Here is a 13,473-nt window from a genome sequence, read left to right on the forward strand (position 1 = left end):
TAAAAATACAAATAATATATCAAAAAATTCAGAAAAAAAAAACTAATTCAATTCAAAATGTTAAAAATACAAATAATATATCAAAAAATTCAGAAAAATAAAACTAATTCAATTCAAAATTCTAAAAATACAAATAATATATCAAAAAATTCAGAAAAATAAAACTAATTCAATTCAAAATTCTAAAAATACAAATAATATATCAAAAAATTAAGAAAAATAAAACTAATTCAATTCAAAATGTTAAAAATACAAATAATATATCAAAAAATTCAGAAAAATAAAACTAATTCAATTCAAAATGTTAAAAATACAAATAATATATCAAAAAATTCAGAAAAATAAAACAATATAAATTAAACAATGAACTACACACATGCATATTTTATCAATGACACATCAAAGGTTCATCAAGTTGCTAACCGCGATCGAGGAGTGTGGCTCCAACACTTCATGTCATGTTTGTTTCATGCTCTTGGGGCATTTCATCAAACACCTTATGTGCATAAGAGGAACCAAAAGCAAACCTACACCCACTTGTGAAGAGAATGGCTCCAAATGGCTAAGTGTTGGCTGCTGGATGGGTATATATAGGGGAGGGGCTTTAGTTGCGGTTGGCCTGGCAAACCGGGACTAAAGGTGCCCGAAGGCCTTTAGTCGCGGTTGTCCTGGCCAACCGCGACTAAAGACCCTCACGTGCGCCAGCTGGCCCCCGAGCGCCCTGGGCCCAGGCCTTTGGTCGCGGTTCACCTCCAGAACCGCGACTAAAGGTCCCATTAGTCGCGGTTCCTACAGCTTCGCGACTTATGGGGCTGGACGGAAGCCTGTTTTTCCACCAGTGTGACGGTTTGATGTGTTTTAAAAATGTACAACCCATTTCTCATTACTGATAAGCCATTTTCTCGGCCAGCCAAATGAAGCTCTCCTTGTCTTGAAAGATTTGCAGCCCAACAGGCCTGACAAAGCGACTTACTTGGCAAATCACAAAAAACTAGGCTGTGGCCGTGGACCTAGCTGCGGCCGTGGACCCAGCTATCAGCCTCTCCACGTACAGTACTCTTCCGATGGAAGTCGGTCGTTGACCACATTGACCACGCCGTGCCGAGAGCACCAAGGCGGTGGACGACAGCGAGGCCTAGGAAGGGGAAGACGTGGAGCCGGGGAAGACACGGTAGTGGATGCCCATGCGGAGAGGAGTATGAGGGTTCACTGGTTCGGCTGCGGCATGAGGCTGCTGTCGCCATAGAATAAGAAGGGGTGTGGGTGAGTAGAGGGATGCCCTGGGACAGTGGTGGGAGTAGTAGGGGGCGGTGAGGCCTCCGCGACATCACAGCCGGCCACGAGAGGCAGGAGAACCCGGCACGACCGGCGCTACTTTGGGCGGGTGGAGCAAGAAGACCAGAGGTTGAAGAAGCACTATGGCCGTTGGATGGACATCGTACGGTCACTGGAGCTAGAACTGTTCATATTGACTAAGTTGACAAAGCCCTCCGTCCCCGTCAACTTAGTAGGCCCACAAGTCAGCCACCCACTATGGTGGGTCCCAGCTAGCAGGGGATATTCATTTTTTGTGCGTAATAAGGAGGCACTTCCTTGCGTGCGAAGATATAGCTAGTGGGTCCGACCTGTCAGCGGGGGGAATGTTTTTTTCGTGAAATACAGAAGCCCTTCCCACGTACAGTCCATGTAAAGTGCGTAATAACGAGGAACTTTCCTTGCGTGCCACCATGGACCTCGGGGGTCCCAGCCGTCAGGCTCTCCACGTACAGTCCTCTTCCGATGACTCTTGTATGTTGACCACGCCGCGCCGAGCGCACCGAGGCGGTGGATGACTGCGAGGCCCCAAACTGGAACGACTGGAGATGGGGAAGACGCGGCAGTGGAGTTATAGATGGAGAGGAGTGGGAAACTTGACTGGTTAGGGTGCGGGGTGGGCCTACACTCGGTAGAGAATAACAGGAGGTGCGGAGTGGAGGGATGACCTGGCCGTCGGCGGGGTAGCATTTCGCTGAGGAGCGCAAAACAACACCGCTGGATGCCGAAGGCTGGGGCAGGCGGTCCCGGCAGCGCTGCGGGAAGAAGACGAGAGATTGAAGAAGAATGCCGGCCGTTGGATGTAAATCCAACGCCTTCTTAGGCTTCGACGTACTGGCCCACATGCCAGCCAGTCCATTTGTTTTTTTAGCCCATTTGGTGGGCTGGGTGAAACAATTATGTAGCATATATGCAGGCCATTTATATATGGTAGAGTTTAAATCCCATTTGCATTTTTCTTGAAATCTGCGGACTTGCTGGGCTGGGTGAAAATATCATGTTGGGCTAGACGGAGAAATGTTATAAAAACATAAACACATGATTGCACGTCTATAACTGCATTGGTCAGTAAAATCTTTGCAAGCTTATGTACGCAATCAATAGGAGTTAACTTGCCAAGTTATATATATAAAATTATTATTATTATTTTGTAAGAACTTTCAACTTACAAAATAAAATATCATTTAAATTTGATGAGTTAATAGTACGTGGGGTATTATTATTTTTTAGGCTAGACGTGGGGCGGTTGAGTTGGTTCTAGGGAAAAGTACTAGGAGAAAACTCAATTTGCATTGAAAAGAAAGTGGGAGAAAATTCAGAGACCTGCTGGGTCCACCTGAGGAGGGGAATATGTTGGGAGGAAGGAGATTCAAAGCACGGCAACCGAGTGAACTAGTTTTTTTTATCGGACAAGTGAACTAGTTACATACATAAGCAAATAGCCACTAAAAAAGCAATCGCGTTAATGGGTTCTTAAAAGAAATATTTCGGATAAAACAGATAACTACGACACATAGGCTAATACATGAAACACTCAGATGATAAAGGTGCTTATAAACAGATAAAGTACAACATCTAGACCTTCCTGGCATGCTTGATCATGACGCTGCGGCTGTCCGTGTACTCGTCGGTTACGGGAAGAAGACACGCCCTCTAGTCCAAGATCTACCTATACATGTCATAGCATGCGTATGCGTCCTTGGCCGCGTAGGTTATGTAGGCTAGATTCAGAGGTACCTCCCACGTGTTCAGGTCCTTGGTATCATTGTCTTCTTTCATGTTGGCGTATCAGGGGTCGATGATGGTCTCAGCGAGGTCAACCACGGAGTCCTTCTCTTGCCCATTGTTGATGATCTTGTATTGCTTCTGGATGTCGACAAGCTTGTTGCACCAGATGGCTGAATCGTCATGTTCTTCTCTCCACCGTAGCCAAGGTGCAGTCGGCGTTGCCGATGAAACGGGCAAATGCTCCAGAACCTCTGATGGCCCTACAGAAGTGGTAGATGAGAACCTCGTCCCGCACACATACCTGGGCGGCGGAGATCCACAGGTCCCTGTCAGGAGACGAATGGATGGGCACAAGGTCTAGTCCTACAACCTTATGCTTTCTCGTCCTGTATGTACTGCTTGAACTCGGCGAGGCAGAGCTTCACCGAGTCCGGATCGTTGGTGTACATCACATTCAACTTGGTGCAACCATTGGAGTGAATAGCGAACTCAAGGGGTACTCCTTGCTAAAGTCCATATCCAGCAGGCTCACCCCTCGGATCGCCATTGGAGTCTCTTCAAGTGAACGAGTGTGTAGGCGGCGGCAGCAGTTCGTTTTTCAGCTCTTGGGGAACTGGATTCAACAATAAACTAAGTATGTACATGCGACAACAGTTACTACCCCTCCCTCATCCGTTACACGCCCGACAGAAGATGCACCCTCGGTGCATTCAAACGCTTCCATTAAGAAACCTACTCCGGCCACATGTCGGTTCACGAGCGGGTCTGTATTGGTACTGTAATAACAGGAGTTTGTGGTCACTTTACTTAAATTTAATTAGCTTTAATAGAAATTTATACTTAAACAAGCAATGTATTGGCTCGTTATATCAGTGCCACAGGATCAACATGCAAAACAATTGGAATTATTATTCTCAGGACGCACACGATCAACACATTTGTCGCACTTTCACAAAGATAATACTACCAAGTTTGAACTGTTTGTTATGGTTGTAGTCCTCTACATCATTATGCCGTGTTTCCCAGCTTGCAAGATTCAGAACCAACAAATAAGATCCAAATAATAAGTACAACAAAGATGCCTACACATCTCATTGATTCCCAGCTTGCAAGATTCAGAACCAACAAATAAGATTCAAATAATAAGTACAGCAAAGATGCGTACACATCATTGATTCCTAGCTTGCAAGATTCATAAGCAACCCATTAGAGCCTTTTGATCCATCTTGGCTAGCCATGTCATACAATCGAAGAACTAGGCGAATGCTCTTGACCGTCACAACATCTGTAGTTGAGTATTCATGTTTGCACAGCAGAAACAAGAAGAGCATGATTCCACTTTAATAGTGGCCTCCTTGAACTCAACCTACAGCTCCACTAGGATGAGGCCTTCCTTGAGTTCCATGATTCAATTCTTGCGCCTTTTTCTGCAGTTCACCTGAAATGAAGCAAAGATTGCATCATTCAGCTAGCAAGAAGTACTTGCTCTCGTGAGCTGGTAGGTTCTTCTTTAGTAGTTGCACTAAAATTGGGGAACATTAAGGTTGGCTGTCCGGCTCATGTAAGGTGCAACTATAATTTTCTTATCCTTTTGTGCATTTCCACTAAAATAAAGTGCCATTGTGGTGGCAGTGACGGCTCATCTGCAAAGGCTAATAAAATGTTGCACGAGATTACCAACAGAACTTGACAGAGATTTTGGAAACTCCAATCACCATTTTATGCAGTTCCACAAAAATTGAGAGATGTTGCCATCGTGACATTTTAGTTGAACTGCACAAGACACTCATTCCAAAAAAAAGTGTTTTGTGCAGTTCACCAAAAGGTCACAATAGCAACAAGGTGAAATGGATATCCCTATCTGCACAAAAAGATAGAAAGTAAATAGTTGCTGGTCAATAAGAATATACGAAACATATACAAAATGAAAAGAAGTATCTTAATTATGTTCATGGAAATCACGCAAGGACAGTAGAAATTTTAAAATGTCAGCAATGCTTCATGTTACCAGAAGCATTACGATCAACAATGAGATTCCTCAAATATGGGATTACTTTAATGGTGGCATTGCTTGTTTACCAGACACAGTAAATCAACAGCAGCTAAAGAATTGGTTTAAGGGCATGGTACTGTGGGGACATCAGGACACTCAGCAGAGTAAAGGAGCGACTTACTTATCATACTGGGGAAAACAGAAGGAGTGCCATTTGTAACACAGTTTAATTGCATCTTATCACTGGAGGCATTAGATTAACAATAACACTGGTTAAACATGTCCCTAAGTAATAGTGTGATCGCTTCATTTTACATGCACCCTTACATTAACAACAACGAAAGGTTGGTATAAGGACATGCGACAGTGGACGCATCAGCACAATGTACCTACAAGGAGGCATAAAGTGGTGATGCCGAGTTTGTTCATGCTATGTGAGGGCAGCAAACCTAATCCTGGAGACCTTGTAGTATGTGAGGGCAGCAAATCTAATCCTGAAGACCTTTTACTATGTGAGGGTAGCAAATCTAATTCTGGAGACCTTGTACTATGTGAGGGCAGCAAATCTAATCCTAGAGACCTTTTACTTTGTGAAGGCATCAAATCTAATCCTGGAGACCTTTTACTATGTGAGGGCAGAAAATCTAATCCTGAGACCTTTTACTATGTGAGGGCAGAAATTCTAATCCTAGAGACCTTTTACTATGTGAGGGCAGCAAATCTAATCCTCGACATACTCTGTTGACTTGTCCACAAGCCGCCACTTTCTATCCTTTTTCAAGCAATAATAGATTTGTTCCTTATCCAGTTTGTACTGCGTTTTACCATTATTTCCCTTTTCAACCAAGAGACCGGTTGGGTATCCGATCTCTACTACTTTCACCATATTATTTCCTCTTTGAATCAAGTTATAGATTCATGCTACAACTTTCCCCCCTTTCTTCGTTGTTTGAACAAAGTCCTAGATTCGAATGCATGAAGTAGCTTTACCTCTAATAATACTAAAAATTCAGGTGGCTTTGGAAGAGTTGATGGGAGTAGAAAAAGATGCACATGCATATACGTGGGGAGCTAGGGCAGTAGAGCAAGGCCGCTTTCAAAGAACTTATACCTGAGGGTCACCGGGATATTGGCGGTGGCAGGTCGGATCTGTGGACAATACAGCAGGGAGGAAGAAGGGTCGGAGGACTGATACGTCTCCAACGTATCTATAATTTATGAAGCATTCATGCTATTATATTATCTGTTTTGGATGATTACAGGCTTTATTATACACTTTTATATTATTTTTGGGACTAACCTATTAATCGGAGGCCCAACCCATATTGTTGTTTTCTTGCCTATTTCAATGTTTCGAAGAAAAGGAATATCAAATGGAGTCCAAACAGAATGAAACCTTCGGGAGCGTTATTATATTGATGTTTTACTGGAAAGTGATTTTAGGTTGATTATTTTTGAAGATGATTAATAGACAAATTACTCAGGTCCAACAATTTATTTAAGAATTTTTGGAGTTCCAGAAGTATACGTTTGATACAGATCAGAACAGACTGTTCTGTTTTTGAAAGATTCTGTTTTCTATGTGTTGTTTGCTTATTTTGATGAATCTATGAGTAGTATCGGAGGGTATGAACCGTACAAAAGTTGGAATACAGTAGGTTTAACACCAATATAAATAAAGAATGAGTTCATTACAGTACCTAAGCGGTGATTTATTTTCTTATACTAACCGGGCTTACGAGTTTTGTTTTGAGTTTCGTGTTGTGAAGTTTTCAAGTTTTGGGTAAAGATTCGATGGACTATGGAATAAGGAGTGGCAAGAGACTAAGATTGGGGATTCCCAAGGCACCCCAAGGTAATATTCAAGGACAACCAAGAGCCTAAGCTTGGGGATGCTCCGGAAGGCATCCCCTCTTTCGTCTTCGTTCATCCGTAACTTTACTTGGAGCTATATTTTTATTTACCACATGACATGTGTTTTGCTTGGAGCATCATTTTATTTTGTTAACATTTGATTTCTGTTATTTATAATAATATTTTGCATCTATATTTTCAATAAAAATGTCAAGGATAGCCTTTACCATGCTTATTTTGCAAGTATACATGTTGTTGTTTCAAAATGGAAAGTTTACCGCTGGTGAAAACATTCCCTAGAAAAGTCAGAGAATGATATAATGTTGAATCTTTTCTCATACTGAGATCTGATAAATCTTCTACAGTGTAGTATTTTTCTTATAATATTTGGAGTTAGGGAAGTATGATGAATGTTGCATTCTTTACAGACTATACTGTTTTGGTAGATTGCTGTTATGTTTGCATTGTTTGCATATGTTTGCTTGTTTAATGATTCTATTTGATGATAGGAGTATTAAATATGCAGCGACATTTAGTATGCAATGTTGAATAATGATGTTAGTAATTTTTTACAGTAGAAAATGATAAGGTTTTTGCATTGTTTTATACTAACTTATCTCACGAGTTCTTGTTGAGTTTTGTGCGGATGAAGTCTTTGAGATTTAGGAAAACCGTGATATAAAAGGAAATAAGGAGACACAAAAGCTCAAGATTGGGGCATGCCCAAGGCACCCCAAGATAATATTTCAATAAGTCTGAAGCATCCAAGCTTGGGGATGCCCGGGTAGGCATCCCACCTTTCTTCTTCAACAATTAGCGGTTAGTATCGGTTGAACCTAAGTTTTTGCTTTTTCACATGAGTCATGCTATCCTTGCAATATCATTTTATTTTGCTTTGCTTGCTGTTTGAATAAAATACCAAGATCGGAAATTCTTAAATGAGAGAGAGTCCTCACATAGTTACATAATTATTTAACTACTTATTGATCTTCACTTATATCTTTTTGGAGTAGTTTGTCATTTACTCGTGTACTTCACTTATATCCTATGAGTAAATGGTTGAATGAGTTGAATGTCATAAATCTGAAATTATAAATGTCTCATTTGCTTATCCCTTGGGGAGTAATGACTTCACATCTAAGAAGTAGAGGTTGTAAATTTATTGAAGGTTAGCAAGAATTGTATTGGTCATTTGAACAAAATTCATGAAAGAATATTGAAGGAAGAGAGATTTCACATATAAATATACTATCTTAGACATCTCTTATAATTGTGAGCACTCATTAATTGTGACATGCTAAAGAGTTGATGTTGGACAAGGAAGACAACGTAATGGGTTATGTTTTCTCACATCTCAGTTAAAGTATATTGTCATGGATCATTCAAACATGTTGAGCTTGCCTTTCCCCCTCATGCTAGCCAAAATTCCTTGCACCAAGTAGAGATACTACTTGTGCTTCCAAATATCCTTAAACCCAGTTTTTGCCATGAGTGTCCACCATACCTACCTATATGCGGTATTTACCTGCCGTTCCAAGTAAATTTGCATATGCCAAACTCTAAACCTTCAAATAATAATCTGTTTTGTATGCCCGAATCGCTCATGTAGCGACTAGGGGCTGTTAGTATCTTCCATCCTAGGTGGGTTATTCTCAAGATGAGTGGACTCCGCTCATCATTCACGAGAAAAATGGCTTGTAACTGGGATGCCCAGTCCCATGATCAAAAAGATCAAAATCAAATAAAAAATAATTGCAAACAAAACTCCCCCAGGACTGTTGTTGGTATGGACGGTACCCCGTTGTTTCGGATGGCCGTGGAGTGTGATTGTTGGTGGAGGGGGAGTAAAATCTTTACCATTCTGTTTGGGAACCGCCTATAATGTATGTAGTATGGAAGATATTGGGAACTCTTGGTTGTTATGTTGACAATGAGATCATACCTCTCAAAATTATTTATCTCTATTTCAAAATCAAGCTCTGGAACCTCTGCAAATCCTTGCTTCCCTCTGTGAAGGGCTTATCTTTTACTTTATGTCTTTTACTTTATTCAAGAGTCAAGGTGATCTTCACCTTTCCCTTTTTCATTTTATCCTTTGGCAAGCACCTCATGTTGGAAGATCCTGATATATATATCCAATTCGATGTAAGTTAGCATGAACTATTATTGTTGACATCACCCAAAGGTGAATACGTTGGGAGGCAACACTATAAGCCCCTATCTTTCTTAGTGTTCGATTAAAACTCCATAACCATAAGTATTGCACGAGTGTTAGCAATTGTAGAAGACTATATGATAGTTGAGTATCTGGAGTTTGCTAAATCAAAGCTCTGACATAGACCCTTCCTGAAAATAAGATGAATTGTAATTGTTTGATGACTGAGAATGAAGTTTGCCAGTTTTCAAGAAAGTTCATGGTCTATGCTTTAACATGTGAATAGCTTGTTACTTGATCATGAGAAGTTTTATGATATGAACTACTATTTGACATATAATCATGCTAGAAAAGGTGATTGAAATTATCATTGATCAAACTTATGCACCTGCTAGCATTCACACTTCATAAATTCTTTCTTTTATCATTTACCTTCTCGAGGATGAGCCGGAATTAAGCTTGGGGATGCTGATACGTCTCCAATGTATCTTTAATTTATGAAGCATTCATGCTATTATATTATCTGTTTTGAATGATTACGGGCTTTATTATACACTTTTATATTATTTTTGGGACTAACCTATTAACCGGAGGCCCAACCCATATTGCTGTTTTCTTGCCTATTTCAGTGTTTCAAAGAAAAGGAATATCAAACGGAGTCCAAACTCCAAACGGAATGAAACCTTCGGGAGCGTTATTTTTGGAAAGTATGTGATCCAGGAGACTTGGAGTTGAAGTCAAGGAAGCCTCGAGGTGGCCACGAGGGTGGGGGCGAGCCCCCCCTACTCGGTGTGCCCCCTGTCTCGTGGGCCCCTCGAGCATCCCCCGACCGACTTCTTTCACCTATATAAGTCCATATACCCTAAAAACACCAAGGACAACAATAGATCAGGAGTTCCGCCGCTGCAAGCCTCTGTAGCCACCAAAAACCAATTGGAACCCTGTTCCGACACCCTGCCGGAGGGGGGATCCCTCACCGGTGGCCATCTTCATCATCCCGGCGCTCTCCATGACGAGGAGGGAGTAGTTCACCCTTGGGGCTGAGGGTACGTACCAGTAGCTATGTGTTTGATCTCTCTCTCTCTCTCTCTTTTGTGTTCTTGATTTGGCACGATCTTGATGTATCGCGAGCTTTGCTATTATAGTTGGATCTTATGATGTTTCTCCCCCTCTACTCTCTTGTAATGGATTGAGTTTTCCCTTTGAAGTTATCTTATCGGATTGAGTCTTTAATGATTTGAGAACACTTGATGTATGTCTTGCCGTGCTTAATTGTGGTGACAATGGGATATTCACGTGATCAACTTGATGTATGTTTTGGTGATCAACTTGTGGGTTCAGTGACCTTGTGAACTTATGCATAGGGGTTGGCACACGTTTTCGTCTTGACTCTCTGGTAGAAACTTTGGGGCACTCTTTGAAGTACTTTGTGTTGGTTGAATAGATGAATCTGAGATTGTGTGATGCATATCGTATAATCATGCCCACGGATACTTGAGGTGACAATGGAGTATCTAGGTGATATAAGGGTTTTGGTTGATTTGTGTCTTAAGGTGTTATTCTAGTATGAACTCTATGATAGATCGAACGGAAAGAATAGCTTCATGTTATTTTACTACGGACTCTCGAATAGGTAGATCAGAAAGGATAACTTTGAGGTGCTTTCGTACCCTACCATAATCTCTTCGTTTGTTCTCCGCTATTAGTGACTTTGGAGTGACTCTTTGTTGCATGCTGAGGGATAGTTATATGATCCAGTTATGTTATTATTGTTGAGAGAACTTGCACTAGTGAAAGTATGAACCTTGGGCCTTGTTTCCTAGCATTGCAGTACCATTTACGCTCACTTTTATCTCTTGCTACCTTGCTGTCTTTATAATTTCAGATTACAAATACCTTTATCTACCATCCATATTGCACTTGTATCACTATCTCTTCGCCGAACTAGTGCACCTATACAATTTAGCATTGTATGGGGTGTGTTGGGGACACAAGAGACTCTTTGTTAATTGGTTGCAGGGTTATTTGAGCAAGACCATCTTCATCCTTCGCCTCCCATGGATTGATAAACCTTAGGTCATCCACTTAAGGGAAATTTGCTACTATCCTAAAAACCTCTGCACTTGGAGGCCCAACAACGTCTACAAGAAGAAGGTTGTGTAGTAGACATCAAGGACCTCCCGAGCCGGCGCTGTGTCAGAGAGAATGGGCAGAGGATCGGGCCCCTCCAGTAGCTGTGGGTTTCCTCCCTCGGCAGCGATGACCGCGTGAATGAGGCACCTTTTAGTCCTCTACACACACCGGCCGAAGGGATCCGGCCTGATCTGTGACCAGCAGTGAGCAGAGAGAAAATGTCGCTACCGCTGTCTTTTTTATATCTTGAGAGGATGAGAGAATGAAGAGAGCAACCCTAGTAAAGCAAGCGCTCAGGCCCCTGCGTACATATATAGTGGAGTGATTATCTTTTTCTCTCCACAACAAATGTTTCAATTTGTGTACGTGGCATTAAAGAAAAGAAACTCTCTATTTAATGTGACTAGTGTACGACTCCTACTTACTACTACTAGTAGTACTAGTATTGTTCACTTGTGCTCCCTGCCCCTCCATTCATTGAACAACACCACGGGTGAATAAACATACAGTAAGTATTTATATAGAACGAACAAGCTCGAACTATTTTTGCATAGTTAAAAGTTGAGGGCGGGGCTTTCCCCGGGCAGTACACGCGACAGTTTTTGGGTAGGCGGTTTGACAGAGAGGCGAGGAGGGTGAGCGAGTGACGGATTCTCAAACACTAGCAAGATGCCCATGCGTTGCACGGAACATCAAGATGCATTTGTATGAGTAGTTTATCTTGTGGGAGAAAAGGATGAATGAGGGAAGGCCTTATTTGCAAATGTTGAGTGGGTGTGGGTATCTTTTTGCAAAATTTCCATTGTTTCCTTCCTATCCGTCAGATATAAATCGGACGGCTTATATTGCAGGATGCAGGCACACCATCATCACCAACTCTGTTTTTTTATAAGAGTAGAGATACTGTTGGAAAGGTCAGGCTGTGCGATTTGATGGCGCGTTACTGCTGGAAAGACTTGTGATATGACCACTCACTATAGTCATGAATTACTGGCGCTCCGACCGGGGTGATGCCGCCCTTCCGTTCCGCGCTCTAATCTGGTGCATGACACGTTAACCCGGATGCTGGCTCTCCCACATGTTGGAGTAGTAAGAAGGAGCAAAGAATGATGCGGTATATACTAGTACTACTACTACTCAGGTCAAAGGAGTGCGAACCACGGCAGCCTAGTGCACCAGCAGTGCGAACCACGGCAACCCAGTGAACCAGCAGTAGAAAACAATGTGGTGATATGGCCAACAAAAACAATGTGCTACGGTCCACAATGTAGCATGTACAGTAACACTCCTCTTTGTTTGGATCCTGAGTTAGAGCTAGTTTGGGTTGAAATAGCCTCAAATTATCGAAACACGAGGGGTTAGTTTGAGCTAGTTTTCTCTAACCCAGCTAAAAAAACTAGCCCGGTGGAGAGGTTCTACTTGGGTTAGTTATCCTCGGGCCCACTAAAAGAGAACTAAAAAAATCCCCCCTGCCCGCACTAGATCGCTCCCCCCCCTCTCGCACGACTCCTCTCTGTTCCCCATAGGGCCGCCCGCCGAAGTGCTGCTCGCCCTCTCTCTCCTCCGGCCGCCCTCTCCTTCCGACCTTCGCCGCCCTACTCCAGCCGCCCTCTCCCTCCGGCCTTCGAAGGTTGCCCTGCTCCCCATTCACTGGTCATTTTTCTCCCTCTGCCGTGCGTGGCGGCGGCACATCTACCAGGGAGGTCACGAAAGGGGTGAGTTTGTTCGTTCCTTTTCTGTCTCACAGCCATATCATTGATCTTGCTCGCTCTAGCGCTAATTCTGATTTGGAAAAGTAGATCCTGATCAAACTTGGTATAGATTTGTGGTGCACGCATGGAATTGTTTGATGCTGCTTGAGGAGGTAATAAATCTTTCTAGAGGCCCAAAGATTCAGTTCACCTTTCTAGGTATTTTAGTTTCAGGCCTGCATTATTTCTAGAGGCCCAAAGATTAAGTTCCCAGTCGGCAGCAAGCGGCCCTGCTACCCATGCCGGTGTCGACTTCAACTTGCAAGGGCCAGCATCGGAGGGATTCCCGGGGCTTGGGCTCTACAGAGCCTTCCTCCAGAGCGATGACGGCGAGCTCCTCCCTCGATGCGTGAGGGGCTCCGGGATCCCTCCTTATCGTGAATGACTTCCGTGATGAGTTAGCTCATGCTTTGTTTCATGGAGTGTTTTTTTCGTGAAGCTTGATTGACAACTTGTATGTTTAAGTGGGATATCTCAATTGTATGGACAAAGTAAAAATTATCATGTTTTGCATGCTTGATTTGTAAAGATGGTTTGATTATGTC

The sequence above is a fragment of the Triticum dicoccoides genome, chromosome 7B, assembly GCF_002162155.2.
Source record: "Triticum dicoccoides isolate Atlit2015 ecotype Zavitan chromosome 7B, WEW_v2.0, whole genome shotgun sequence".
Lineage (NCBI taxonomy): Eukaryota > Viridiplantae > Streptophyta > Magnoliopsida > Poales > Poaceae > Triticum > Triticum dicoccoides.